At 41.6% G+C, this 24380-nt stretch overlaps 1 protein-coding gene across 7 annotated transcripts in view; it reads right to left on the reverse strand.

Moving 5' to 3' along the window:
• GHR (growth hormone receptor) overlaps positions 1-24380 on the reverse strand; it is a 307084-nt gene that overhangs the window by 261011 nt on the left and 21693 nt on the right. The window contains exon 1 of one of the 7 annotated variants that reach the window (XM_055554862.1): positions 13663-20395. The exons of the other annotated variants lie outside the window; for them this stretch is intronic. The gene's annotated coding sequence lies outside the window, so the exon portion shown is untranslated. Of the gene's footprint in view, positions 1-13662; positions 20396-24380 lie in introns of those variants that run through there. 7 annotated transcript variants of the gene reach the window in all.

Below are 24380 nucleotides of genomic sequence, written 5' to 3' on the forward strand. Positions count from 1 at the left end.
ATATTTTTATCATCATCTCTGCAATGTTAACAGTGCCAAGGCCTGTAATAAGCATTAAATAGTTACTTATTGACTAAACCACTGGATAAATGAATGAGTAGTTCCCAAGCTCCCATCCTCCCTTTAATAATGGTTGGTTTTCATCAGTTCTTTTCGTTCCCCACATGGCTCTTAAGAGCTATAGCTCTCCACTAGGGCACTGGGCAGTGATCATATTCTTGCCTCTGCCATTGCCTGATTCTGTTACTTGAGAAACACGTGTAAACCTCTCAAGACCCTTGTTTCCCCCATCTGAACAACAATCTCAACATTTCATGTATTTACACAAAGACATGTGGTATATATAATGGGACCAGGCAGTCCTAAGCACTTTACAAATATTAATTTAATCCTGGAAAAGCAAACTGAACGACAGAAAGGTTAACTAATGCAGTCAGGAACTGTCGCGCCAACAAGTGGTGGAGCTGGGTTTTGAACCCGGGCAGTCTGCCTTCTGCATGTATGCCATACTCCCTCCATGTGAGCTGATGGCAGAACATTTGGATAGTAAGGAAGGTCACTGACCACGCTCCTTAAAAAAGTGAATTTTGCTCGATTTTCCATTAGTTCTCCAAATAGCAGCTTCTCCTTTCAGTCATATTTTTGTCACTAATCAGTGGGGGAAAAAATCACTAAAATATAGTTCTTTGAACATAAAGTGGATACAAATGCCTTGCATTGATTTGCATTCCTTCCCAGTCACAACTGCTGGAAGTATTCATCCAAAATGTTAGGGACCATGAGCCCCGGTTGACCTATTGCCAGAACAAGAACAAATCAAAAAAGAACAAAACAAACACCAGGCACCAGGAATCTGGGGGAAAAGGAAAAATGCATTTCCTAGGAAAAACATCAAGATGCAGATCATTCCAGAGCTAAGCACTGGCCTACCTGAAGGTAGGAACAGAAATGTCCTCAAATATTTACAGGTAGTTTACAAACAGTATATACAGCAACTTTTACCCTCACCAATAAGCAATTTCAGGATCTGCTATCTTGCTCCAGGTGTCTCCCCACACATTCTCAGTTAGCAAGTCTGCTGGAATATAGTAGATATTCTTGGTGCGCTTATCCTAATGGGTTCAGTGCAATGAATTTTTGAAAAACCATTAAAGCCAGTCCACGAAAGCTCTAAACAAGCTCCTCAAGACAGGGAAAGAAGGAAATGCCAGTTAGGAAGAAAAAGTGGTCACAGAAGCAGCTTTACTGAGTGGTATATTTTTACTTCAAATTTAGATTCAGACTGAATTCAGTATTCCTTCATGTGAGTAAGAAATATTCAAGCACTGCAGCGAGCCAGAGCCCTGGGGGCAGAGGTGGGGTGGGGACCATTTCCATTTTACAGTGAACCTCACAGCAGGCAAGATCTTTCCATTTAGGACTAGGGTCTATGGCAAACTAGTCTCTAAGTTCAGAATTTCTCTCTAGAAAGTTTAGGTCTGAAAGGAGGGTATGTGATTAGCTCTAATAATCAGAAAGGCACTGATGGGCATTGGAATGACCAAAAGTCACATTTCATTTGAGGGAGGCAGCAGTGGGATACAAACAGAACCTCTATCCAACTCCTGTTAGAGATGGAATGATCCACCAGATTCTGGAGGAAATCTTTTGGGAATACAGATATGAATTTGGATTTTCATTGTGCTAATTTAAATATTCTTCTGGTCTACTGAAGATAATGAGCAGTTAATAATTGCAAGACATGATTTTTTTTTTTTTTAGCAAATAAGCAATATACATGCATATATGTTTATGTATACACACACACATACATTCCTCCCCACTCCCATTCCTCCCCACCCCCACTTAGGAGATGAGACTATTAGGTTTTGAGACAGGCTAATTCTCAACATGCTTTTCTGAAAGATGAAATGAGTATATACCCTACACTGAGTATCTCTGGGAACCTTCCAGAAAGGAACTCTTACACTATTAAAGAAAAAAACACCAAACCAGTAAACTAGAAACTAGAAGATGAAATAACAGACCAGATCAAGTCCAAACTTGGAACTCAAGCACAGCTTATGCTTATGTTCTGATACCAGAAGCTCCCTTTTCCAGTTGTGCGGATGATGCAGAAATCAGAAGAATCCAGTCTAGGGATGCCAGTCTCGGGTCTCTGGGTCCCAGGAGGCTTCTCTCCTCTCCATGCTACTCTGAGCCTTTAAGTCTGGCTTTCTCTATTGTCAGGGGAATCAGGGTTCTGGGAAGATGACTGTTCACTGGCCAGAGGGGAAGGTGTCTTGAGGCTCTAAGACGAGGTGCTTGGACCTGACTGAGAGAGGCAAGGCTGGGCAGAAGCACTAACAAGGAGAAAGAGGGCCCCTTTGCTGCCACCGTGAGACTCTCTTTTTTTCACCCTCTGACAACTCCTTTAATATCTGCCAAGGTAGACAATGGATTGGTCTGTCAAAGTAGATGGTGCAATACATGAAAAGTTCTGAGCCTCAAAATCCTTGTCTGTAAAGTGGAGATAATTTTCCCACCTCTCCCATTTCAAAACCTTGCTGTAAGAATCCCAGCACATGCAATTAACCTGCTATAGACTGAATATTTGTGTTTCCAATTCATATACTGAAACCTAATGCAAAAAGAGAAAAACAACAAAATAAATATCGTTTATATGTGGCTTTTATATGTGGCATATAGAAAAATGGTACAGATAAACTTATTTACAAAGCAGAGACAGAGATATAGATGTAGACAAGCAACTTATGGATACCAAGGGAGTAAGAGAGAACTGGGATGAATTGGGAGATTGGAAATGACATGTATACACTACTATGAATAAAATAGATAACTAATGAGAACCTACTGTAGAGCACAGGGAACTCTGTTCAATGCTCTGTGGTGACTTAAATGGGAAGGAAATCTAAAAAAGAGAGGATACATGTAAACAGAGCTGATTCGCTTCGCTGTACAGCAGAAACAAACAACATTGTAAAGCAACTATACTCCAAAAAAAATTTTTTTTTAAATCATTATATTCAGTATAAGAAAAACACTGTCTGAAGTTACTGTTCTGGCTTTGCCAACCTGCCTGCTGCCTCTGGACCCAGCTGCTCTGCTTTTCTTAATTCAGATGCTCATTATTAACCAACATGTTCCATTCCTCTTAACCATCTCTAACTCAGGCTCTGTTCACACAGTTCCTACCATCCCAGCACCATTTACAGAATTCTGTTTTCAAGAAGATCACAGAGTTGCTCAATTGGCAACAGGAAACAATTATTCCTCGAAAGAGAGTCTTTTTCTACTGCATTTCAAAAATTATTTTCCCCAAAATAAATACATCCCAGTGTACTTTTTCCGTTTGCTCAATTTACTCACTTGGGTCACTGTGACCTAGTTACTTCTAGTTTCAAAAGAAAAAACAGATTTTTTTTTTTTGGTAGATGAGAGGATAGAAGATGCTCATAATGACACATCAGCGTGTGTGTGTGTGTGTGTGTGTGTGTGTATAGACACACATAACTGAGAACAGTAGCTTTGCCAAGGACTCTAGGAATCACCTAGATTAACCCTCTTTGGCCCCACTATACATTTGGAAAAACGGAGGCAACGTGGTTGAGAAGTCACTGGTCTGCCTCTCCTACAGCCTGTCAGTACACAACCGTAGAACGTGGTCATGAACCTCCTACTTTTCCTCTGCTTCACACTTGCTTTGTTCCTCTCTCTTGATTAGCTCCATATTTTATGGGATGCATTCTTGCCTGCGATGGCACCCCACTCCAGTACTCTTGCCTGGAAAATCCCATGGACGGAGGAGCCTGGTAGGCTGCAGTCCATGGGGTCGCGAAGAGTCAGACACAACTGAGCGACTTCCCTTTCACTTTTCACTTTCATGCATTGGAGGAGGAAATGACAACCCACTCCAGTGTTCTTGCCTGGAGAATCCCAGGGACGGGAGAGCCTGGTGGGCTGCCATCTACGGGGTCACACAGAGTCGGACACGACTGAAGTGACTTAGCAACAAGTCTTGCCTGCATCTTCTACTCCCTTCCAGAGACCTCATTCCATGAGGCAGCTGAACTTTTCACACAAGTATTTCTGATGAGAGCCCCACTCTCACTGTCTAAAACTTCCAAAGTCAAAAGAAACTTACAACTTGATGCTGCACATGAAGCAAAAGGGCAGTCTCCATTGAAACAAGAAGAGAAAATTAATTTGAATCAGAATGTGAACTCCCTTCATCATTATATCCTTGACACTCAGAGCAGAGCGTCAGCACTCATTAAAGCTCAGTACACACCAATGCAGACTCCTGAGGGACGTTGAGGAGCGGTCGCTGGCAGGCAGAAAATGATAAATGCAAACTGCATCAGAAGTCAGAAGACCTGGAATCTAGTACCAGCTCTGAAAGGATTAAATTATGTGGCTATGAGCAAATGTTTTCCTTGGTTTTAAAAAAATCAATGGGGTAGGCACTAAATTATTTTAAAAATATTATTTAAACATTTTATGGTAAATATAATAAAAAAATATAAATTACAGCTATAGGTTGAGAGGTCTCTGAAGAGGTTTGTGGTCCAGCCACCCACTTCTCCCCTTCATTTTGTATTTCCAGAAAGATGATTATCCCATTTGGAAAACTTCCAGGAAAATATTTTAAACTAAGATTTTAGTTTAAGAAAACACTCTCAGATTTAACCTAAAAAATCTACATTTATACCACTGTTAATCAATTTAGGGTTGAAATATACAATTATCAAATTCCACAATCCTCATTATCCTGGAGTGTAATTTTATTTTCAGTGAAAGTATTAAAAGATATGGCCAACATGGCATAAGAACATTTTCCCTGAAGTCATATCACTGACAAAGTCATTAAGTTTGCCTACTGTGCTTCTTTCTAAATATACATTTATAGCAGGACTTGATTAGTTTTCTACCAAGAAATACATGTTTATTAAATTCTCTCTCATTCACCAAGACTCCTTATTTATCTTAGTAATTTTAATGGAAAAGTATATGAAACATTATTACATAAATGCTTACAGAGATGACAGTAATTTTATTATAAATCAAATAAATAAAAGGTCAAACAAATATTAAAATCTTTCAGGAACTGCAGTATAAGCTTTAAAATCATGAATCTCCTCCTTACATTTTTATAACTTAATCTCTAAATATTTACCAGTGCAATATTGAAACTAAGTTATCATGACTCATTTTCTGGAAATTTCTTGGTTTTTCAAAAGCTTAAAGGTAGAGGACATGTTTAGCATGTTCTAGTTTTCCATTTCAGAAATGTTATGATGCAAAGCTACATCTCTCCAACAATAAAAACTACACAATAGGAAGTGTTGGCATTTCAACCTTCTATCATTTCTGGATTTGAGGGCCTCCCTGTATATACACCAGAGAAGGCAATGGCACCCCACTCCAGTACTCTTGCCTGGGAAATCCCATGGATGGAGGAGCCTGGTGATCTACAGTCCATGGGGTCGCTAAGAGTCGGACATGACTGAGCGACTTCACTTTACTTTTCACTTTCATGCATTGGAGAAGGAAATGGAAACCCACTCCAGTGTTCTTGCCTGGAGAATCCCAGGGACAGGGGAGCCTGGTGGGCTGCCGTCTATGGGGTCGCACAGAGTTGGACACGACTGAAGCAACTTAGCAGCAGCAGCAGCTGTATATACACGTGTTCTTAAACACACACATTTTGTTATCAAAATACCTAAAACAGTTAGTCTCATAACCACAATAAGCCAGACACAAAGTAAGAAATTTGTTTCCAATAATAAGGAACCAACTGAATTAACTGTAATCTTACACAAAACAAATATTTAGGTAATCTCATTATCTATTTGAAAACAGGTCTACTATGTGGATCAGTTTACATATGATGACAAAGTAGCTTAAATATATATCAGATTTTTAATGCCTTTATTAATTCAAAGTCTCCCCCCTTATATCCTGTTTGGGTGCAAAAGTGAAAAAAAAATCAACAAGTATTACTGAATTTAACTTAGCTTCATTTTTATAAGCAACTTAAAATTCCTACGGTCATTGTAAAGAAATTTATGACTCAGAGTCCAAGTTGAAACATTCAAATCATTCTAAAGACAGAAACAGAGCTATGACCTGTAACAGACTGATAAAAGAAAACTAACAATTCAAATAAGCCCTACACAGAGCAATTCCCAGTTTCTTTGTTCAAGTCAGTATATCTGGATTGGAAACTGAACATTAGATTGGCCATTTATTTTTAAAAGTCAGCTTCCAAAATGGAGGCGGCAGCTCCTGGTCCCTGGGTCCCATGTCTCTGTCTGGAAGAGGAAGCTTGCACACCAGACGGATTACTTCCATTACCCCTTAAAGGTGGCAGACCTGGAGGCGGTCTACCAGAAGCAAAGTCTCCAAGAAGCTAACACTCATTCCCTGTGCTTTTCCATTCTCCAACTTGTTCCCATCCACCTCTCCTGGCAGCACCCTGCTTCCCTAAGGCTAGATGCCTGCACCTCACTTTCCCTAGATGAAATGCAGGATGATCTCTTTTCCTTTCTACATGTTCCCTTCCACAAATACTCATGACACCAGCACTGAGCTAGGTACTGAAGGCACAGTTGGAACCACACACAGGTCCACCCACATGGTGCTGAGGGACTCGTGGGGGAAGGCAAGCATGAATCACATAATTGTCGAGATAAACACACAGTCAGACAATGGCGGGGAGGAAAGGCCTCCCTAAGGAAATGACAATTGAACTGACAGTCATTACATAAGAGGGGCACAGTAGGCAGCAGCATCTGAGGCCCTGAAAGAAGACAGATGTGGCAACTGCCAAAAAGGAGGGTTGTAATGTGAAGCTGTGAAGAAAGCTCAGCACTGAAGAACTGATGCTTTTGAACTGTGGTGTTGGAGAAGACTCCTGAGAGTCCCTTGGACTGCAAGGAGATTCAACCAGTCCATTCTAAAGGAGATCAGTCCTGGGTGTTCTTTGGAAGGACTGATGCTAAAGCTGAAACTCCAGTACTTTGGCCACCTCATGCAAAGAGTTGACTCATTGGAAAAGACTCTGATGCTGGGAGGATTGGGGGCAAGAGGAGAAGGGGATGACAGAGGATGTGATAGCTGAATGGCATCACTGACTCGATGGACATGAGTTTGGGTGAACTCTGGGAGTTGGTGATGGACAGGGAGGCCTGGCGTGCTGTGATTCATGGGGTCGCAAAGAGTCGGACACGACTGAGCGACTGAACTGAATGTGAAGCTGGAGAGAAAAACAGCTGCCAGACCATGTGGCTTTGAGAAAAATGGTAAAGATTTATTCAAAGAACACTGGGGAACAATGAAAGAATTTTATGCAGATAATGAAATAATGAAGTCTAAATTTAGAAGAAAAAAAAGTCCCTCTGGCCAGAAAAGTCACTGTGGCTAAATGTGGTGGACAGAGAGAATGAATGAGGGGACAAAAGTCACCCATCAGCCAAGCAAAACTTAAACTTCACAACAAAACCATTTTGCAAGGTTGAAGAAAAAAGTAATGTGCTTCTATGGCTAGTAAACGGTAGAATTTGGATCTGAAGTTTTAAGTAATGTATCTACTAAATGTAAGTAATCTGCTTACATGGTGATATTCCAGTTTGTTCAGCTGCCATACAAAAGACCACAGACTAGGTGGCTTAAACAACAGAAAGCTATTTCTCACAGTTCTAGCCAATTCTGTTTCTGGGGAGACCTCTGTCTTGCAGATAGCTCCTTTCTCCGTGTTCTTGACTGTCAGAGAGAGCACTCTGGTATCTCTTTCTCTTCTTCTAAGGTCACAAGATGTATTGGAGGAAACAGCAACCCACTTCAGTATTCTTGCCTGGGAAATCCCACGGACAGAGGAACCTGTCAGGCTACAATCCATGGGGTTGCAAAGAGTCAGATGCGACTTAGTGACTAACACTTAGAACCTCATCTGACCTTTATCACCTCCACAGAGGCCTTATCCACAAATACAGTCACACTGGGGATTAGGGTTTCAACATAAGGATTTTGGGGGGACACATTCAGTCCATATATAACATGTGGGTAGAAAATGATACATGCAAGATTTGAAAAGAGGATGAGGTGGTTAGATAGCATCACCGACTAAATGGACATGAGTTTGAGCAAGCTCTAAGAGACAGTGAAGGACAGGGAAGCCTGGCATGCTTCAGTCCATGGGGTTTCAAAGAATAGGACACGACTTAATGACTGAACAACAACAACAGAAAGTGATATGAGCAGGATTTGAATAGAGGTCTCAAATACCCATAATTGGTCCACTTACCAAGCTGTCCTCTCAAAGTGGGAAATACAGTAGCTTAAACTCCAAAGAGCTAGATCATTAGTGTGTTAAGACAATGGGACTTAAACTCTAGTCCAGCTGGCAAACTCCTAAATTTCTTTTTTTAATAAGTCTTTAAATAGAGTAGGAGAGATGATAGAACTCAGCATTTATTCTTCACCCTTTTCACAAGATTAAAGAGTCAAATATTGGTTTTGTATGTGCCAAACAGAGAACTTTATGAGAAAGCTGTTTTAAAATAAATGTTTACTTTATCCCACAATATGAAAAACAAAAAATTTCTTGGGCAGCTATTTACTGGGGAAGATTGCATTTCCCGTTATTATTGAATTCACTACAGTAATTATATATAGCACCAGTTACAGTAAGTATGCACACAGCATACATACATATTCATATTTATATGAAGGTATGCATACACATACATATGTGGAAAACACCACAGGGATGGAGACCTAAGATTATGAATCCGATTTCAGCTTTTTTACTTTAAAAGGCTGCTACTTCTGGCCATCCCAGGTGGCGCAAGGGTAAAGAGTCTGCCTCCCAATGTAAAATACGCCGAAGATGTGGGTTTGACCCCTGGATCAGGAAGATTCCCTGGAGGAAGAAATAGCAACCCACTCCAGCATACTTGCTTGGAAAATCCCACGGACGGAGGAGCCTGGCAGTCTACAGTCCATGGGGCCATGAAGAGTCAGACATGACTTTTGCAGCAAGATAATTAGTTATGACAAGCACACAATCACAAATAAAAAAATGAGAAGCTCAACTTATAATTTAAATTACTTAGCAGCCAAGAAAAACTGTGCCCTCATTTCCCTCCCAGTCCCAAGAAATCTTTGCCTGACAAGTTAGTATGAGCTATCATCTAAGGGCAGAGTCACATCATCTGTCAACAGAGGTTGATATATATACAGAGGTTGAATATATACAAGCAACCTTTCAGCACCAAAAAGTAGATATGGCTTCAACTAGAGAAATTAATCCATCACATTATCCATCCACATTGAAGACAGCTTGGCAGCAGTTGCCTTGAGACAGTGTGGAAGGGGACTCTGCAGGAAACCAGTAGGAAAATGAAATCAACTTTTCAGCCTGGGTTTCAGAGATAAATTCACATTGTCTAACCAATCTAAAAGCCTTTAATGGGATTAAATCTCTCAAATGGAAAAATCTCCATGGATTGTTTTTTAACAATCAACAATTCTTTAACAAAAGAATGTTCATCTCACATTCTGCATCACAATGAACACAGCGTACTTAAGATACACACAGGTCATTTCTAGAGTTGATGAAACACATTTCATTCATGATCATACTTGATCCTGGAAATACGCTTGTGGATAGAGATCAGGTGTATATTATAATATCCATTTTTCCAGCAAGAAAACTAGTAGAGAGGCCCATGGTCATGTGGATAAGAAGTAATTTGCTTGGGTTATCGCTGCAAAATTTTTTTTTTAAAGGCAGGATATATAGTTTATAAGAGATACATTCAAGATTTGTGTAGTTGCATGAAATTTTGTAGCCCACCATGTGTAAACAACATCAATAGACAATAACAACAAATCCAGTGAAGTAACTGGTGGAACTAGGGAGAAAATATATTTTAACATACAACAATGTGACATGTCTTGGTTACAACCAATACACATTTGAATTTGCCAAAAACAGAGATCTGGTTAATGGATCTCACTTAACCTAGCAATGACATATGGGAAATCAAATAACTGGTTTTGCACCTCATTGTTCCTCATCTAAAAAACAGAAATAATAAACAGCATCTAGTTCATAGAGTTGTGAGGAATAAATTGGATATCTATGAAAAGTACCTGGAAGTCATTAAATGCTATTTATTATTACCATATATAACATATCATAGGTGTACAGATCACTCTGACACATTTATATATTTATATATAGTATGAATGCTAATAGTAATATGTATCACATTACTCAATTATAGTATAATTGTCTATATTCACTGCAATAAGTAAATTGCTTATTTACTTCTCTTTACGAGTTTGTACCCTTAAGTACCATCACTCTTAGTTTAAAAAAAAAGTAAGAAAAATAGAGCAAGGCACAAAGCATTACTCACTTTGGGCAAGAGGTCTTATACCAACCAAGTACTTATTTTCAATCTGTAAAAAGTAAAATCCTATTAATTCAAATACACCCACTTAAATATCAGGATAGGCAGCTACCAATAAGCCACACAAATCAGTCCTTCCACCCAGGTATTTGCTCTCAGGCAGACATAAGAAGTTGAAGGTGAGCGAGACTCTTGAGAGGCTTGCTTCCACAGCAAAAATCTCACAGGAAAGTGAGCAAAACCTGATAATTGCCTCTCTGCTCCCTTGGGAGGGCCAGTCACATCCCAACTAATAATCCAGCACTCAAACAGGAAATAATGAAAAAGAAGAGGGAAATTATCATTAAAAATCCCAGGAAGATGAATTAATCCCCTTCCTCCCCTTCCCACTCCCCCCAGCATGTGTCCTGTAAATAGCAGCAAGTAGAGTTCCGCTGTTAACACATTCTCTCTCCTTCCACTGGACTCTGGGGTTTTTCCATCTTCAAAGATTAAATTCCCTTTGATTTAATATAACAACCAGCTTATAGATAAAGGTGCCATTTGTTTGCACCAGTTTTCTGGATTTGGAAACAAGCAATTTAAATAATTTGAGACTTTAGAGACCTTCTAGTTCAAAGGAAAATGCCTCCAAAGGCAAGGAAGGTAACACAAATAAGTGAAATAGGCCAGGTAGAAACTGGGGTTTATTTTGTTGAATTTTTACCACTCAGAATTATAAACCCAATTGCTGCCCAATCTTTCCATTTTTCCAAGGGAAACTGGAAATTTTTTAATGTTGGCAACTAATTTAAAAGATTATTAAGCTCCATATCCATGTGCATATTAAACTCACCTGAAGATTTTCAATTGGGAACGCCAACCTAATCTGGTGAGTTTCAGTCCTAGCTTAAAAAAGAAAACTAGAATCACCCAGGAGCTACACTGCTGCTGCTAAGTCGCTTCAGTCGTGTCTGACTCTGTGAGACCCCATAGACGGCAGCCCACCAGGCTCCCCCGTCCCTGGGATTCTCCAGGCAAGAGTACTGGAGTGGGGTGCCATTGCCCTCTCCGAGGAGCTACACTGGTCTGCCTCAATTCGTTAAGGGTAAGCTTTCAGGTGATTCTATTAGGCAGCCAGAGTTGAAAACCACCAATCTGGTCTAATCTATGGATTCTGTAGAGAGGAAATAGTGGCTCAAAGACTAAAGCAACCTGAAGCTACCAGGAGAGAAAGAACGGGGCTTTTACCCAACATGCTGACCTAGCAAAGCTTTACTATAAACGCTACTTTTCTTGCCAATGAACTGGCAACATAGTTTGGGCTCCAACACTGTAAAGTGTTCCAAATGCTTCCTCAACAGAAGTGTTAGGAAAAAGAGGATCATAGCATCAAGAACTAAGTTGAGTGACTCTCCTGCAACATTTGCATTGCATTGTAAATTCCCTGAAAGCAAAGGATTGTTGAGTCCCTCCCTCACCAGTGAGATAAGTCATCATTTCAATAAACACCTGGTTGACAAATGACTTTGTGATTTTCAAAGTTCTATTACTATATAAATTGGGAATAAAATTTCCTAAAAGCTCAAAAATCAATTTTCTACAGAGCAATGTCTAGAAACATTTCAGAGGAACAAATTATCAGGTCTCATCTATCTAGGAGGGAGATCCCTAGGTCACTGCTGCAAAGAGCTGTAAACAGTAACTGAAGGAATAAGCTGTTCACAAGAGCCCATCTTATTAGGTTTAAAGCCTCCTCTCTCTGCAACAGTACAAAAAGGAACAGACCACTCTATTTATGTCACTTTCATCACCACCACTAACTCAGAGTAGTTATTTTCCCTGGAGCTGAACCCTTGCCAATATCAATAGCCACAGCTTAAATATCCGGTTTGGTTGCTTGACTCCCTATGACAGAACCCTGCAATCACTTATCTGTCTGCACTTTTATTTCTTTTCACACACTACAGGGACGACTCACCTCAAAACATGGAATATGGCGTTGTATTATATTGACACCTCAAAAGATTTGGTGATCAATACCAGGCTTCCTTTCATCCTATAAAGATGCTGGAAATCCCTATTGATCGTGTAAGAGTAAGACAAGCTATTGCTCATTTGGTTTACTATTTTACAACAAAAACAAAAACACACACTTCTGCCCTACCTGTCAGTCAATGCAATCCATTCCTCTCTCTTCATAGTGAGCTGTTGTTTTCTTATTGAACCAGGTTTGTCTTGCCAGGATGCACAGCAAACCAAAATGCTAAGATGCCAAGGTTTGCAGCAAAGCAGCCAAGTGAGGCAGAGAAGGCAATGGCACCCCACTCCAGTACTATTGCCTGGAGAATCCCATGGACGGAGGAGCCTGGTGGGCTGCAGTCCATGGGATTGCGAAGAGTCAGACACAACTGAGCAAGTTCACTTTCACTTTTCACTCTCATGCATTGGAGAAGGAAATGGCAACCCACTCCAGTGTTCTTGCCTGGAGAATCCCAGGACAGAAAAGCCTAGTAGGCTGCCATCTCTGGGGTCACACAGAGTCGGACACGACTGAAGCGACTTAGCAGCAGCAGCCAAGTGAGGAGAGGGGGGAACAAATCTCCAACCCACCTCCCGAAGAGGAGGGCCTGGGGTATAGAGATACAGCATGGGAGGCGTGGGGAATGGTGATTGGAAAAAGGTGTGGGAATCCCCCTTCTGCACAGGTGTAACTAGTCTACAGGTCTCTGAACCTTCTGAGGGTGGAGTTTTCGCCCTCCGATGTCAAAAGGTCACCAGGCAGACACAAGCATGCCCAGGTGAAGGGTCTGTAGTCCTATCCAGTCTGAACCAGCTCAGGACCAACTAGAGGCTACTGACTCCAAGTTCCTGAGAGATAACTTGGGCAAACATCTGATTGTTTAGGCAAGGTACCACTGAGAGGACAGGCAAGTCTTACAACAAACTTAATTAGTGAAGGCAGGTGGGATGGATCTGACTGGTTATCTGTGGTTTTATCTCTAAAATAACAAATCTGATCGTGTCATTTACCTACATAAGAAATACTGGTGCAACTACCTACAGTGCCCCAGAAAAGGTCTGAGATCCCTGGGCCAATGCATGAACTCATCAACTTTTCCAGCCTCGTTTCTCTTCACCTACCCTCAAAGTATCCTCTGGTTCAGCCACCTTAAATCGCTTATCAAACACACCATCTTATTTTATAGGTCCATGAGTATGAGTGGGCCCTTTAAGAACTCCCCTTCCCCTTTTTCTCTACCTGGTGGGCTTTTCAAGAATCAGCTTAAAAGGCATATCTTCCAAGCCTTCCATGACTCTCCAGGACAGTGAGTCTCTGCCGCCTCCATCTCTCCTGCCTCCCCCTGGGGTTAGTTGTGAGCGCGATTAAACGGCTCCAGGCTGTGTGCTCCCAAAGCCGGTGCCTGCCCTTCATCGCCTCCTGGTGCCTGGCTCATGCAGGCAGTCCGTATGGAACACAGGTTTGCCAAGTTCAGCCAACTGCTGCTGCCTCACCTGTGCAGATAAGCAGACAAATGGGTGTCCTGGGAGGTTCTGCCTCCTGTGGCAACTCCGGCTCCCATCCACAGCAAGCTTACTCGCTGTTTGTGATTGTTTTGCTTAACCATGCTTTGGCTTCAACTACTCCCTTGTAAGCCTCTCTTGTGAAAGAAAAATACTGCACAATCTCAGTTATATAGAATCTAAAAGAGGTGAACTCATAAAAATAAAGTACAATGGTGGCTAGAAGGGTTGGGAATTGGGTGAAACAGGGAGACATTTGTCAAAGGGTATGAACCTTCACTTATAAAATGAACAAGTCCTAGAGGCCTAATGTACAGCACGGTGACTACAGTTAACAATACTGTATTGCACACCTGAAATTTGCTAAGAGAATAGCTCTTACATGTTCTCCTCCTCACACACAAATGTGAGGTGATGGATGTGTTAACTAACATTCGTACGGTAACCATTTTACAATACATATATCAGATCCTCACAAAAAGTTACACAATATTATTAGTCAATTACCTCAATAAGGACTTTAAAATACATTGAAACAAACCAGCAAACAAAAATATGCTCTATTCTCAAACACACTGAGCTTAAATCAGACCCTCCTTATTAAACATAATGTCTGACATAAAAGTCAATGTTTCAATTTACATTCCCTTCCAGTGCAAGAGGGTTGCCTTTTCTCCACACCCTCTCCAGCATTTACTGTTTGTAGATTTTTTGATGATGACCATTCTGACTGGTGCGATGTTGAGCCTGGTACTGATGAACCTGTATTCAGGGCAGCAATGGAGATGCAGACATAGTGATCAGACTTGTGGACACAGTGGGGGAGGAGAGCATGGGACAAATCAGGAGAGTAGCACTGAAACATGTACATTACCATATGTAAAATAGATAGCCAGCGGGAACTTGCTGCAGGACACAGGGGACTCAACTTCAGTGCCCTGTGACAACCTAAAAGGGTGGGATGGGGTAGGCGGTGGGAGGGAGGTTCAGGAGGCAGAGGACATATGTATACCTATGGCTGACCCACGTTGATGTATGGCAGAAACCAAGGCAACACTGTAAAGCAATTATCCTCCAATTAAAAATAAATTAATAAAAAGTCAATGTTGATTGAAGTACACTTTTCAAATCAGACATCATAGGCACTCTCTCTTGATATTTACCTGAATCTCTTTTGTGGTGATTTATTTATTTATCACATGTGTAGCTTTGTGACCATCATCACTGTTTAGATATGAACAATTCCATCACTAAGATCCCTCAAGCGAATCTTTTTAAAAAATTTTTTTATTGGAGTATAGTTGCTTTACAGTGTTCTCTCATTTTTCTACGGTATAGTCTTTTGCTGTGATTTGAATCAGGAGATATCAAGAATATCTTCAGAAAAGTCACCACCAGAGATGGAGGAAACAGAAAATCAGAGTCACGTCAAGTTTACAAATGAAAACAGATTCTAAAAACCACAAGGATTACCAAACTACCAAGTCTTTACCCCAGAAAAAGGTCACACTCACGCTGCTGGTTCAGTACAGAGAGCTAGCTATGCCTGCTCTCAGAGTGGGTTATTATCTATTGACATCGGTGTCAATCCTGTAGAGGTCGATGGTGGCACAATTCCATCAATGATTCTCACTCCTGATTGACTCATTTTTCTATCTCCTGGCCTTTAAAGATATCATGCATGCCTGTGCGCTCACTCAGTCATGTCCAACACTGCAACTCCATGAACTGTAGCCCACCAGACTCGTCCATCCACGTGATTTTCCCAGCAAGAATACTGGAGTGGGTTGCCATTTCCTCCTCTAGAGGATCTTCTCAACCTAGGAACTGCACCCATGTCTCCTGCGTTTCCTGAATTGGCTGGTAGATTCTTTACCACTGAGCCACCTGGGAAACCCCAAAGATACCATGCTGCTGCTGCTGCTAAGTCACTTCAGTCGTGTCTGACTCTGTGCGGCCCCTAAGATGGCAGCCCACCAGGCTCCCCCGTCCCTGGGATTCTCCAGGCAAGAACACTGGAGTGGGTTGCCATTTCCTTCTCCAATGCATGAAAGTGAAAAGTGAAAGTGAAGTTGCTCAGTCGTGTCCGACTCTTAGCAACCCCATGGACTGCAGCCTACCAGGCTCCTCCGTCCATGGGATTTTCCAGGCAAGAGTACTGGAGTGGGGTGCCATTGCCTTCTCATAGTGCCCTCATAATGTGCATCATCAATAAGGTCACCTTTTGAAACTTGTATCGTCAAATCTACTTTAGTCTGAATGCATCCAAAATAACTTTATCACATACAGAATAAATCCATAAATTATAAATTACTGAATGGCCACTAAAGGCCAGCACACTGCTAAATTCTCTGGATGATATGCAAAAAAATAAAAAATAAATAAAAATTCTTTTCTTGATGAAACTAATACATCAGAATGAGGGTTTACACATCAGGCCCCTTATTTTGATTTCTCTCAACAAGATCTCGCACAGCAGAGTGCTCAGCATCTGCAAGGCACTGCAGAGAGGCTATTGGGGAGACTGTGGACTTCGTTCCCACATGTAGGCCATATGCAGTTAGATAATACTCATGAGAAACTTAAGTGAGAGAAAGTATGAGGCTTTTCATAAATACACTAAGGAAATGCCAGGGGAAAGGAAAAGAGAGCTTGCAACTGGAAAGGGAGTAGATGCAGGAGAAGGATAAGATTGGAGCAGGCACTGTGGAGTCTGACGTCGTGGCCTTTGAGCTGAGCCTCAAAGGATGAGTAGACTGAGAGGATGAAACAAAGAGAGAGAGCTCACTGTGAAGAGAATAACATGAACAAAAATTGTTGGGCAGAAACAAATGAGACATTTTGAGGGCACAGGAACAGTTAGGTTTGAAGCTTGGCAGAAAATTCAGATGGCTAAGTAGGTTGGGGTAATATCACAGGGCTCTGACCATGTGGCTAAGGAATCTAAAAATCAATTCTTAGGCTAATAAGATGATTTTTGAGAGAGTGAGTGGTCAGAACACCAATTATTTAAGATGATTTGGCAATGATGTTGTTGTTCAGTCTGTAAGTCGTGTCCAACTCTTTGTGACCCCAGGGCTGCAGCATGCAGGCTCTCCTGTCTTTCACTATCTTCCAGAGTTTGCTCAGATTCATGTCCATTGAATTGGTGATGCTATCTAACCATCTCATCCTCTGCCACCCCCTTCTCCTTTTTGCAATAGTGAGATGAGATAAAGGAGGGTAAATAAGGACTTCTGTGGTTGTGGCTTCTGCTCCAACCAAGTGTATGAGCTGAACACGGTAGGGATCCTTCTGATTAATGTTCCCAGATACTGTCAAATGGAAATCTATTAACTGCTGTGGTGCCTTGTTTCTCAGAGATTTGGCTTCAAACACATCATTATGAAGTCTCTTGTCACTGGCATTGAGCAGTCTGTGTGCTTGCTATTGGCCCAGAACTGTTATATTACCAAAATGCCAAAAAATACGTACAGCAAAATGCTCATGATTCCCAGCAAAGACCAAACCAAACTTGTAGTGTGATGTTTATGTTCTACATAGCATCTGATAGATACAAGAAAGTGAAAGTGAAGTCGCTCAGTCGTGTCTGACTCTTTGTGACCCCATGGACTGTAGGCCTATCAGGCTCCTCCATCCATGGGATTCTCCAGGCAGGAATACTGGAGTGGGTTGCCATTTCCTGCTCCAGGATATCTTCCCAACTCAGGGTCTCCCGCATTGTAGGCAGACACTTTACCGTCTGAGCCACCAGGGAAGTCCAAAGCACTCCCCAAGTATTTTTGTTGTTGGTTCCAGAGAAGACAATGCTCCCACTTGGCATTAGGTTATTTTTATGTGTTCATTGGACTGGGTCACAGTGCCCAGATACATGGTCAAACACTATTCTCAGGGTGTTTTTTTGATGAGATTAACATTTACATCAGTAGACTTTATGCAGATTGCCTTTCGGAATGTGGGTGGACTCACTAAACCAGCTGACAGCCTGAATGGAACAAAAGACCAACCTCGCAGAGTCAGGGAGAATGCTGCAACAGACAACTGAATTTGAAGTGCAACATCAGTTCTGCTCCAGAGCTTTAGCCCACCCCACAGATTTTGAGCTTACTAGCTTCCATAATTGTATGAACTAATTCCTTCAATCTCCTTCCATATGTATACACATTCTATTGGTTCTGTTTCTCTGGAGAACACTCAAACAGTGGTAAAACATGCCAGAGTTTTCACAACCTGCGTCCTGTCTACCTGAATCTTATGATCATCTTCTCTAGAAAATTCTCTTGACATGGAATTTATGGGATGAGAGATAAGGGTTATCAGCTGTGTGCTGTTAGTTGCTCCTTGTGTCTGACTCTTTATGATCCCATGGACTATAGCCTGCCAGGCTCCTCTGTCCATGGGATTCTCCAAGTAAGAATACTGGAGTGGATTGTCATTCACTTCTCCAGGGGATGTTCCTGACTCAGGAATTGAACCCACGTCTCCCACACTGCAGGTAGATTCATTAATATCTGAGTCATCAGGGAAGCCTGGGAGTAGGAGTATTTAGCTAGATTTGCTGGGCTTTCTTAGGCAATAGTTGTGCCTATGAGCCCCATGTATTTAATAAGCAGTCTGCTTAGCCAGATATTAACTATATAATGGCCTTCTATTTAACATGTAGAGAACAGAAGTAAGTTTTCTGAACTGAAAAGACATGGCAGTGATGATCTTTGTTACTGACTTCCAGATAAAACATTAATGTAGCCTCACATCTGATTTCAATGAAATCAGATTTCGACACCACACCAAGGAGACTGGACCATAACAAAGCCACCAAGCCCAAGGATCTGGGCTAACAGAGGGCCAACCAGGTTCCTTACAGGAACCCAAGCCCCACATTCAGACCTCTGTAGCCAGACTAACAGCATCCCATGCCAAGAAAGCCAAAGTGCTGTCCCTCCAAAGAGACTGTAGTGAACAAATATTACCATGTTTCCAATTCCTGTTTGCATCAGCTCAATCCCACAGCATCAGATAATTTGTCCTGAATTGTACATTTCGTTTAGTTGCTAAATTGTATTGGACTCTTTGCAACCCTATGGGCTGTTACCCATTAGGCTCCTCTGTCCATGGGATTCTCCAGGCAAGAATAATGGAGAGGGTTGCCATTTCCTTCTCCAGAGGATCTTCCCAACCCAGGGATCAAACCCACATCTCCTGCACTGGCAGACTGATTCTTTACCACTGAGCCACCAGGGAGGCCCTCCTGAATTGCACTGCTGCTGCTAAGTCGCTTCAGTCGTGTCCGACTCTGTGCGACCCCATAGACGGCAGCCCCCCAGGCTCCCCCGTCCCTGGGATTCTCCAGGCAAGAACACTGGAGTGGGTTGCCATTTCCTTCTCCAATGCATGAAAGTGGAAAGTGAAAGTGAAGTCGTTCAGTTGTGTCCGACTCTTAGCGACCCCTTGTACTAGCTTCCCTATAATAATCTTTGCTTCTTTGCTATGGACTTCTAAAATCAAAGAGAATGAGCAAGAAGGGCCTATGATTTCAGTTTGTGAAGAAGGAAATGCTTGATTTCAGAGTTTTTGTTTTAAAGGCACACTTTTTTGACTGAATTCTCTAATTATGTCTTCATCTTGATTTCATACTGCTAGTATCTTTTTTCATTATGGACTTATTAACAATCATTTCATCATATTCCTGTTTTTGGTTTGTTTTTTACATACATCCCTATATTCCTTTTTCAAAAAAGCACTGGAATCACCAGTGAGCTTTAAACAATCAATGAGCCCCCCCTTAAGAATTTGAATTTATTTGTTCTTGGGTGCAGCATCCTGTTCTTCTCACCGACTTCTATTCTTCTACCACATTTAATTAACTCCTCTGATTCCTACTCTCTCCCCATCTCAACTTTTTTTTCTTAACCAGCTTAGGTCGTTGGTTAGTCCTTTCAGTGGCTCCCTTGTTCCTGCCACAGCTCTCTTTTCACCACAGCTCTCTGACAAAACCCAAGGCCTAGAGGATTCTACTTTGCCTGTGTGTGGTAATGGTTGAATGCCTCCAGAAAGCAGCAAATACTTTATCCTTTTCACAGTGTTGTCTCCATAAATTTGTGATCATCAATCTCAACAGGGCCTTCAAGTAATAACTAGGGATCCTATTAAGCTTTACTAGTTTATTCCCTTTCCTATTCAAGCTCTCTCTGTCCTCCACAAAAATTTGAAACTGCTTCCTTTCTTTGCCAGGATGTCATCCCTTTCTCTCTCTCATTCAACTACTTTCCAAAATTGATAGAAGCCATCAAGTAGAAACGCCTTTAACTTGCAGCTACCACAGCTTGGCATCTGCACCCTTCCCTTCTTCTTCCCTCCTAGTACAGAAGGGCAGGGATCCTAGCTCCTCTCTGATTCCTCTAGCTGTTCTCTGAGTGGAACCATGCTATCTTCTCAGGAATCCTGCACAATGGATTACCCACCCTCTCTCTAGCTTCAAGCCACCCCCTCACCTTCGCATTGCTCTTTTCCATCAACCCTTAGATAAGCTCAGGTTTCTCATCCTTAGAAACATCTCCCTTAGCTATATTTCCTCCTCCAGTTAAGAGCTCCATCCTTCTGTTTCCCTTACAGCCAAATATCTTGAGTTATCTTCTATCCACTGTCTTCCTTTCTTCATGTCCCGCTTGCTCCCCATGACACTTCACTCCGGGCTCTGTCTCCATCACTACAGCAACACAGCTCTCCTTAAAGTCCTTCCAGACATCCATTTTACTAACCTAATGGACATTTTCAGGGCCTTTTTTTTTTTTTTTTCTTTTTTTTTTACTTTACCCCTCATCAGCGTCTTAAATGACTCTCTTTCCTTGGCCTCTGAGATGACACTCTACCATCTTCCCTGTCGCAGGTTTCACTCTCATCTGTCAGCTTCTCTTCCATGTAGCTTTTAAATGCTGGAATTCCTCAGGACTCAGGTTTACTCTTTCTTTTTTCACTCCACTTTCACTCTGGGAGCTCAGGGTGATATCTTTGTGGCTTCAGTACTGTGTGGAAAGCACTGACTTCCAAATTTTTATCTCCAGATACCTCTGGTCCAGGACTAAGACTACAATGGGTCTCCTTCTGAATGTCTTACAAAAGTCCCCCACTGAAAATGTCCCCATATTAAACACTGTCTCCCAGCCTATGCCTGGTGTCCCTCCAGTGTTCCCCGTTCACCCGAAGAAGCCAAATACTGGGAAGTTTTACATGGCATTCCTCACCCAGTCATATCCAAGTCAGCACAAAGTCCAGTCCACTTTCCTTCATAAATAAATGGTAAATCCATTAACTATTGTTGAAAGTTGAAAGTGTTAGTTTCTCAGTCATGTCCGACTCTGCGACTCTATGGACTGTAACCCGCCAGGCTCCTCTGTCCATGGAATTCCCCAGGCAAGAACACTGGAGTGGGTAACCATTTCCTTCTCCGAGGGATCATCTTCCTGACCCAGGGACCCAACCCAAGTCTCCTGCAAGCAGATTCTTTACCATCTGAGCCACCAGGGAAACCCCAACTCTGGTCCAAGCTACCAATATCTCTGGCGTCCAGCAGATTTAGAATTCATCTCCCTGAATACCTCTTTCCACTCCCCCTTCATCCATTCTTCATTATAGAGCCAGGTGACCACCTTAAAATGCAAACCTGATTCTGTCACCCTTTCGCTTCAAACTCTTCAATGATTTTCTATTGTCTTTTCTGTTAATAAAGACTACAATGCAGACTGCAAGACCATGTGAGATACAGCCCCTGCTTCCTCCTCTGGCCTCCTAGGCCATGCTCGTCACTCCCTGGGCTCTGGCTACACTGACTGTCTTCACTTCTCAACGGTACTGGCTAACTTTCTGGCTCCTGTTCTCCCTGCCCACATTGCTCTTCCTTCTCCCTCCTACTCTTACTCCTTTAGATTTCAAAATCTTCTTTTGAAAGCCTTCCCTTACCACCAAGCCCCCACCTGAATTAGGTCTCCTTATTCTTTTATTCCATAGTATACTTAAAACTGCTTTTAATTATACTTGGTTAATGTCCTTCTCCATTGTAGACCATGAACTCACATGAGGCAAAGGCTATGTCTGAGTTGTTTATTATAGGATTCCAGCACCCAGTCCCTGCTCTGCTGGGCAAAGTATAGATTGAATTAATGAGTGATTTGACAGTGAGTGAATGAATGAATTATGGTAATGATGGCTCTTTATACTTAGGCTATCAATATTCATCTTTATCCTCCCCTGCAGCACAAACCCATGAATCAAAGTCAAGCATAAGCTATCAAGTCCAGTTCAATATAAAAATTATTTTTTACTTAATTTTCAGGATGTAAGCTGCATGGAGGAAAACAGATTGAAAGGGAAGGACTAGCAGGGTCTAATCTATGTTCTCCAACATAGGGAAGGAAAACCAGCATCTCTGTATTGATTCTGAATACCAAGCAAGAACTAGTCATATCCACTTCATGAATAGTGATTTCACTTTGTAAGTATATAAGAAAAAAAATCACCTTTACATGTTTTTTAAAAAGGCAAATCATTTAGAGTCTTCCGTGAGGATCTTAAAATGCTCTAAATTCAGTACATATACATGTACTAAATCCAACATTAACCCATCTCTTTCCAGCTCTGAGAGTCCATCTTTAAATAAGTTTACAGTACTATGTCCCAAAGTCTTATTCAAATTCTTGGGTTTAAGCTTAAAAGATATTAATCAAAGTCCAAGTAATTTATTAAACTGTAAGTGGCCATAAAGCAAAGTTAATGCAATTTGGCAGGCAGAGCAAACCAAGACATGGCTTGACCTATGAGCTTTTAGGACCCCCTTTGAAGAGTTGAGCGGAATCACTAGGGAAGAGGTTAAAATTCAACTTTGTTTTATATCCCTCTTTAAATACTTTACAGTGCAAGCATGCTCCTGACAGTCTAAGATTATGAGTGATAACTTACCAAACAAAATATTTCCTGAGTTTTCCCATGAGGATTTTTTTAAAAGTTCAAAATGCTATCTTCAGCAATGTGGTTATTATTAATATCCTTCCTTTTAAATCATGGATTTTTAAGGCAGTTGTCCTTTGAATTACAAAATCCCAAATCCCAGGGATGTCATTATAACTATTATGTTAACGGGTCATTAACATTTTACTACTTATATTTGGCAGCTGTTTTTTTTCTGGAAAATTTCTCTTTGCTCTATCAATATTTCAAAATTTAAGATTTACTGAAATTAAGACAATTTTTTTTTAAAGTGATCAAGGCAGTGTTAGGCTGCCTTAGTTATCTATCACTGCATAACAAGTTAACTCAAAATGTAGCAGTTTAAAACAACAAACATTTATTATCTTACAGTCTGTGGGTAGGGGCCTAGAAGAGGTTTAGCTGGGTGATTCTAACTCAGGGTCTTTCACAAGGTCACAGTCAAGATGCTGGCAGGAAAGGGTCATTCTGAGGTTAGACTGGGGCTGATGGCTTCATCTCCAAGGTCATGGTGGTTATTGTCCAGAGGCTTTGGTTTCACATTGGCTACTGGGTTGGGGGCCTGAGTTTCATTCCACGCTGGCTGTGGGAGTCTCTCACTCTCTTTCCATGTGGGCCTCTCCACGGGGCAGCTCAACATGTGGCTGTCAGTTTCCCCCAGAATGAATGATCCAAAAGACAGAGCAACCAAGACAGAAGCCACAGTGCCTTTGAGTGATCTGGACTCCAAAGTTTCGAATCATCACTTCTACTTTATTCTGTTCCTTAGAAATGAGTCACCAAGTCCAGGTCCCACTCTGAGGGAGAAAAACCTGGAGTCCACCTCTTGATGGGAACAGTAGCAAAGAATTTGTGGATATATTTTTAAAAACCACCCCACAGGTAGTGGCTAGAAGCATGGGAGTTGAAATTTGGAAGGTGCGTGTTTGAAAATTGACTGTGCTACTCACAGCTGCAGGCCATTGACTAAATTATTCAATCTCCCTGTGTCATATTCACCAAATATAGAATCAGGCGGCTCGTGGGGCTTTTGTGTGGGATTAAATAACATAACAGGAAAAAAGGCCTTGGAATAGCTTCTGGTAATAGTAAGCACTTTAATGTTGCCCATACAACAGTAGCTGGCAAAGCAAACTACTGAGTGCCCACCAAGTAGAACATACACAGTCCCTTGCCCTGTGCATGGGTGCTAAATCGGTTCAGTCGTGTCCCACTCTTTACATCACTATGGACTGACTGCAGCCTGCCAGGCTTCTCTGTCTGTGGGCTTATCTAGGCAAGAACACTGGAGTGGGTTGCCATGCCCTCCTCCAGGGAATCTTCCAAATCCAGGGCTCAAACTCACGTCTCTTTAGTCTCCTGCACTGGCAGGCGGGTTCTTTACCACTAGTGCCACTGGGAAGCTTCCTTTGCCCTGTGGGAGCTTATAATCTCACCATTATGAAAGTAAATCTGAATTTAGACATAGAAAAGTTA

This window comes from Bubalus kerabau, chromosome 18 (genome assembly GCF_029407905.1).
Source record: "Bubalus kerabau isolate K-KA32 ecotype Philippines breed swamp buffalo chromosome 18, PCC_UOA_SB_1v2, whole genome shotgun sequence".
Classification (NCBI taxonomy): Eukaryota; Metazoa; Chordata; class Mammalia; order Artiodactyla; family Bovidae; genus Bubalus; species Bubalus kerabau.